Source organism: Nicotiana attenuata, unplaced genomic scaffold, assembly GCF_001879085.1.
Source record: "Nicotiana attenuata strain UT unplaced genomic scaffold, NIATTr2, whole genome shotgun sequence".
Lineage (NCBI taxonomy): Eukaryota > Viridiplantae > Streptophyta > Magnoliopsida > Solanales > Solanaceae > Nicotiana > Nicotiana attenuata.
In genome coordinates, this window is record NW_017671836.1 from 85,644 (window position 1) to 93,236 (window position 7,593).

The following is a 7,593-nucleotide window of genomic DNA, read 5'->3' on the forward strand; positions in this document are numbered from 1 at the left end:
CTTCTTCCATATGAAGTCTCCACATTCTCTGCCATAAGAGCATTGTCTTTCTTGTTGCTGCTCAGATCGTCCATCTTTCCTTTATCCTTGCTTTTGATGTCGTTGGGAGAGGGGAGGTGGAGGACCTATGGATCGGGTGTGATATGCTGGTGTTGGCAGAATGCACAAACCAATCTTTGGGAATGGGAATAATCAAAAGAAAGAAAAACAAAAGGTAACCAAGTCAGCAAGACCAAATGAAAGAGCATTTTCAATATTTAAGTAGGTAACACATAAATTCATGTAATGATTCGCATCCTAACTTGGGGACCTCATTGTGCCTGAGGTAGGCCTAAGCGACAAATAGATTTGGAGAAAATATATGCCAACGTTGCCTCATTCCATTAAAAAATAGATCAAATCAATCCTTACTAAATCGAAATAATATGAAGTCACTAATGGCATGAAGCCTTATTACATCTAAATCTAACGAAATCTAACTATAAAGGAATAAAGAACATTATCTCCTAATCTATTTAGTCCTAGAAGGACCTTCCCCATGCTCTGCTCTTTTGACTCCATCAATCACACTTCCTAGGTCACGCATATCGAGCAACCATAACAAACCTGGGGATTTCGTGCTTCATTTTCTGCAAACAAATAAAGTTACCCCTTTTTCCCTCCATATTCAACCACTTACTCAATAATGATGAACATATTGGCACATTTTCTCCAATTAATCCACATAACATGATAGTGTCCATTGGGATTGTAGAAATCCCGTCGGAATTTGGACAATGCTTATCTTAGCGGGCTATCACATTAACAACGTTATAACCCATACTAGGTTTAACATGATGCATGTACATTTGATATTGTAAGAGGAAAACTTGAGAGGGAAAGGCACGGGACCGTCGACTGCACCGCTGATCGAGTAGTCTACCGCAAATAAGCCTTTCCGATTTAAAAGGTAATTCTGGAAGAGCGTGGATACTCATCAAGCACCGCTATGTTGATAATTGGCACGAGTGGAGTATGATGTGGAGCATGCTTTATGCAGAGATAATAACACCTTGCCAAGTATTTGCATGATAAATATGTAGAAGCAGTAAATACAGTATTAAGGTAAAACGTGAAAAACATAAAAAGAAAGACAAAGGAACAAGTTAGTTCGTGAAATATATGCGAGAATGTATTAAAGCAAGCAAGGGAGTAGGGATGGGAGAGGCATCATATAGTAGTCTTCAAACAAAATAAAGAGCAGTCATAGCAAATAATAGTGAACGGGGAAAGGATGTGCATGTTTTAACAAATTTAAATAAATAATGGTGGAGAAGGGAATGGATGTGCATTTTATAACAGAGAAAATAATCCACATAAGCCAAGTTCGTTATGGTAAGAGCTTAAGCGTAAAATCCCCAACAGAGTCGCCATACTGTCGCGCCCCATTTTCTCGCGAAAGTGGATTTCGACATTGTGATAACTCCTTTGGATGGGAGATACAGTGCTAAAAGAAGAAGAGTCGCCACCTAATGGTTTTGAAGGTGCGTTAGGGCACCTATTATGCGGATAACTCTGTTTGACTAGACAACGCAACCAAAGATCGGGTAAGGGCTCAAATTACCTCAAAGAGAAGGTGTTAGGCGCTCTTCGAGGTCCACAACTGTGGGTCCCGGCCAAACTTAAGACTATGTGGATTATAATTAGGCAAGGTAAATAATGATAGCAAGGGTCAAAGGAACTTATTAAAACACAATGAGAAATAAGGATTACAAGGATATAACTATAATGGTCTATATTAGATGACTAAATGTATAATGAAGAGGGGGGTCCTAAGTTTTTTAGCCTAAAGGATCACCCCGTGCAACATAAATAATACTTCGCAACTCCCTTAGGGTAGGGAATTACTCAAATGAAAGATCTTCGAGTCTAATTTCTAACGCTTCAAAACGTTCGTCATTTGGACATTCCTACACAAAGTTATGATCAAATTACCAAAGGCTGGCAAAATACGATCCCGTGGCAGATTCTGCAATCGCAGAATCATTATGCGGTTCGCATAATTGCTCTGCGACCGCAAAAATGGTCATAAAATGGACCAGTGTAGCCCAGTTCTGGGCACCAGTTTTGTGGTGCATTATGTGACGCACATACCAATTGTGCAGTCCATTATGCGACCGCAGACCCGAGTTTGGAGGGTTAATTTTCCTATTTTCATAACCCGGCCCCATTTTGATAAATAGGCTTTGGGGCTTCATTTGGGGCGATATTGTGATGATTCTAAAGAGAGGTAAGAGAATTTTAGAGAGAGAGAAGGAGGAAGCCTAACATTCTTACCATTCAATCTTTCATCAATCTTCAAGAATCAAGGAAACCAATCATAAGACCTTCATCTAAGAGGTAAGGTTCTACACGCTAGACTTTAATTTCGAGTTTGGGGTATGAGATGGGTTATTGAGGTATGATTCTTGGGTTTAATAGCATTATGTATACATGCATGTACAAATAAGGTTTGTGGAAAGATTGTTGAACACAAATAAGTAAAGATTGTGTTGGGTAATTAAGGAAATCTTGTAGAAGAGCTTTGAAATCAAGATGCACAACTAGTGTTTGATAAAATGCTCAAATGAGCTGAAACCATGAATATCTTCCTAATTCGTGTTCGATTTTGTTATGTCTCAAAGTAGATTGGGATTGCTAGAATTTCCGGAACGTTGTAGTAACTTAAGGAAAGCTTAAACAGGGTATGTTGGCTAAAATTTCTCTCTTAGAATCGAATTCCATAAATGTTTTCATAAGTTCAAGTATGGTTGGCTCAAAGTTCATAAATCTTATATTCCGGGTTATTACCCATAAACTTGACTATTCTGAAATGAGCCTTATGAATATATATATATATATATATATACTAAGTATGAGTTGCATATTAAAATGTGACGGCTTGGAGTCGTGTTTCAAATAAAGGCTAGTATGCCAAATTGTGTGAGAAAACTCGATATGGTTGATATCCTAATTGCTCTTATGTGCACCAAATGTATTGATTGATTGTGTCTTGTTGTTGGTAATCAATAATGATGTTTGAAATGAATTAAATAAATTTGGGAAATAGAGTGTGGCAGAAGTACCGAAAACTTGAGTTATAATTGTGCCTAATGATGCCTATAAAATGAGGAAAATATGTGAATCAAATTACGAAATGAGCCTCGACTCAACTGTCTTAAAATGACTTCTAAAAGTAAAATTTGCTCAAAAGCTCTATTGAGGTACGTATGACTAACTCTCTTCTTTTTAGAATTGAACTCTTGGTGTCTGAATAAATGGTGTAAGTTTTGACTTGATCATGCTAGAATTGATTGCCTTAATGTGTTAGGTTGAAAGATTTATATTCTATAATTGTTCTAAATATTTACCATGTAATCTTGTTATTTGAGAATGTAATTATGATTTCCAAGCTCTTTTCCTTATGTGTGTAATGCCTTATGTGATAGAACTTATTTACATGAATGATACTATTATTCAAACAAATAAAAAGGGAAAGACTTGAATTATAAAATGAGTCCAGGTGCCAAGAACTACTTAATAAATGGGGTTGTTTGTGCCATGTAATGGAAGATGGAAAGAAATACGAATTAAATGAATAATTGAAAGAGGTTATGTCCTAAGTGAGATGGCTTAGCCGGTCGGGCCGACACCGGACACCTTGTAAGAACACGATGGCATTGTGGATGAAATTGTGAATATGGTTACGTCTCACTTGAGACGGCTTAGCCGATCGGGCCGAGATCGGACGCCATGCTGTACACATGGTGGCATTTATGTTGGATTTCTGATTATCATTGTGAATTTAGATATGTATCACTTGGGATGGCTTAGCCGGTCGGGCCGAGACCGGACTCCGTGTAAAAACACGGTGGCATTATGGGTTGTGTCACTTGGCACTAAAGATTATTGACCTAAATAGATGGAAAGATTGAATTGGAACTATGTGATCCTTAATCGATGTTTCCTTGTAATCCTGTGAAGTACTTATTCCATGTTATAATTGTCTTCTATTTGTTTCACTATTCATCCTACAAAGATTTGAGTTTGCCTTACATACTAGTATTTTCGACAATACTAACGTCCCTTTTGCCGGGGGCGCTACATATTTGAATGGATGTAGGTGGATCCATCACAGATAGCGCCGAGCGCAGATAGTAGTGCTCTCCTTCTCTCCTTACAGTAGTCTTGGTGAGCCCCAATTACTCCCAGGGGTTATGCAGTTCTTCTTGTGTATAAATTTCCATATTTTGAGGTATAGTTGGGGCCTTGTTGCCGGCATTGTCATGTTGGTCTTTTGTGTCCTTAGAGGCTCCGTAAACATTTATATGGGTCATGTATGGGTGTCAGGGTGGTTATTGGATCACATTGTATTTTGAAACTCTTCCACTAGATTGTCAACTGTATGTACTTTTGGAAACTTAACTATGGCATATGGTGTTCAAGTAAAAGCGAACTAGCAACATTTACATAATTATATAACTGATCTCTCCCCTGTTTAACAAATGGTGATGGGATTCCTTTTCGGATTATGAATGAGTCGGGTAGGAAAGGCTGAATAGGCTTGCTCGACCGGTTCACTCGGTCGGGCGCTGGACGCGCTCCCCCAAGGTTGGGGCGTGACACTTAAGCTCATGCTTTGATAATAAAAAAATTGTGTGAGTGTGTGATTTCCTTAACGGCATGATTTCTACCAGTGTACATGGAAATTGATTAGCATACATGGTAGGTTGGAGTGACAAATAAATCATACGAACCCTATAGGCATGTTTCTACCCTTTCATACAAACATTAGGATATACCCGTTTCCCCCAATTTCACTAACATCCCAATTGTTTATTAGAAAACTATTACAAGCAGATGATAAATATAAGTATTACACGAGAAATAATAATAGACTTACAGTAAGCCCAAAAAGGGATACCCAGTATTTCCTGGGCTTTCCACAAACTCTTTATTCGCAAATAGCATACCCAGATCCCAACAGGGGACTATGATTATTAGCACAGCCCGGAAACCATAGAGGAATTCAAGCCAAACAAAACAGCCACAAACTGACCATATGACCAAAATATTGGTCTACACAGAAATCACTTAAATGATCAAAGTTGCAGATTATACAAATAATGCGAGGAAGAAAAGCTAAATGCCAGAAACAGCTCAAGTTCCAGTAGCAAAGAGATTGACAAAAAATCCCAAATCTTAATGTGTTAGAGTTCACAAGAGTCTCAAATAGACTCCGAGCAGTGCTCACACTAGGGAGGTCAATAGAAAGAGTCTTGGTGGCCTTGGCTTTCAGCCGACCAAGAGTGATAGATTCAGAATAGTGTAGGTAACAAATGAGAGTGAGAGAAGAGTGACCAAATGATAGAACTTGAAGGGGAGCGCTTATAGTTTTAAAAGCACACATGACAGGGGTGACATACAAGCAAAGAGAATCAACAAAACTCAAAGAACATGTTGTTAACACAAGTTCAAACACTTAGCATATTGGGGAGAAAACATTTGGTAAAAGACAAGGGCATCAAGAGTTCTGAGATAACAATAATTAACATACAAAGGTGCATAATACCAAACGAGTCTGAAGTAGAGCACTAACTTAAAGTATTTAAAACCTAGGGGTCCAAATTATGTTAAGTATCCATCACAATGTCAAAAGACAGAGATGCTAACTTACAATATCAAACATGGTAAGGAAATACAAGTTGAGATAGCTACTCCAAAGTCTCAAATAATCACAAAAGGATATAGAATCAAGCAAACCAAAGACATGCTGAATGACACAATAGCAGGGGAACAAGTCATAGTTAATAGTGAAGGTCTTAACATAGATTAGAACATATTACATATGTGAGTCAGTCATATAGGAATTCAGAACAGAGTAGGAAAGCAAGCTTATGTCAAACAGTAAATGTAAACATTCAGGTACCACACATTAGGCTAAATGAACTTAAGAGGGTCTAAATTATTCTGGTGAAGCATATTCAAATAACATATCTCAAAACTGGAAATTTCAGATAAAAACCAAATGCTAAAGAGGTTCAGATCATGAAACATGTTCAATACCAACACAGTTGCATACAAAGATGGTCTAGAAACACATTAGGTCACGAATTTCAGAGGTAAGAATAAGCAAATCATGAACACAGAATAACAAAATTATAAAAGCCAAGAGACTTACCAGTTATCAGTTGAATAAACAGACAACAAGAAAGAACAAACTCCACAATACTCTGAATGTCAATAAAGAGAAAGAACCCAGAATCTTAGTGCATCAGAGTTCCCAAGGGCTTCAAATGAACCCCGGGCAGTGCTCGCACCAAGAAAAGTTAAAAAATCAAATTCCTGTGGCCTTGGCTTTCAGCCGGCCAAGAACCAAAGTATTGAACAAGAGAATGAGAGAATGATAGAACAACAACTTCAATTTTTTAGTGAATCTCATGATTGAAAGTCTGTTTCAAAGGGAAATGGGAAGATATTTATATAGTAGTGGAAATCAAGCACACAAATCAAGGAAATACTGTAAAATCAACATAAATAAGGAAATAATAACATGAAAAATCAATAAAAATCGGATTAGGGAAAAATTAGGTAAATCCTAATTGACAGAAATCGAAAATTGGCTGGAGATCTTGGCTAATCGGACCCATATAGAATTTATATAAATGTATCTAGGCGAAATATTGTCTGAACCCCAACAATTAAAATTGATTCCCTTTGATTCGAAGATTTATACTTGCCAAAATAGAGCAAGTACTATGTAATACAGTAAAGATGCAACCAGTGGAGAATGAACATGAATATGGTAAGTAAATAATAAGTGAATCCCATTGCTATCGGGATTAGGAGAGGGATTGGTGAAGGGCAGCGATTAGGGTTCTTCTGGGAGAGGCGAGATAGAGAGAGTTTAGAGGCGTCTAGTAGTGGGATTTGTTTCTAGGGTTTGGGGTATTGGGGATATAAGGAAAGTGAGGGGAGCGTTGTGAGTCGTTGATCGCTTTTGATCAACGACTGGGATTTGAGAAAACCTGAGTCGGGTTTTTGGACTGGGTTGGGGATTAAAGGGTCGTTTGGATTGGTCTTAGGGATTGGGCCAGGGATTTGGGGCTTGTTTGGTTCAAAATTAATCCAAATTTTGGGCCAGATTTTAAAATAGGAAATTTAGGGGAAACAATTTAGTAAAACAGTTAAATAAATTACAAAAAATGCTACTTATGCATATTAATACTTTAAAACAATAGCATTATAAAATTAAGATATTATACTGACCTTGAATAAAATGACAAATGCAATAAAATTGTAAAATATAAGCTATTATTGCAAGATTGTGCAAATAGCTTTAAGAATACTAATGTAATTATACAAAATAAAGTAAAATATTTGAAACCTGTATTATAGATGCAAATAATAATTTTAGGTAATTAATTCATCACAAATAATTATAAGGAGCAATTAATAAATATTCAAGTAATTTAAATGCAACAAAAACAATTTTGATGTTCTAAAAATTATGGAAAATTATAAAAAATGCTTGTTTAGATTTTGTAAACTAAATAATGATGTAAAATGATGTTT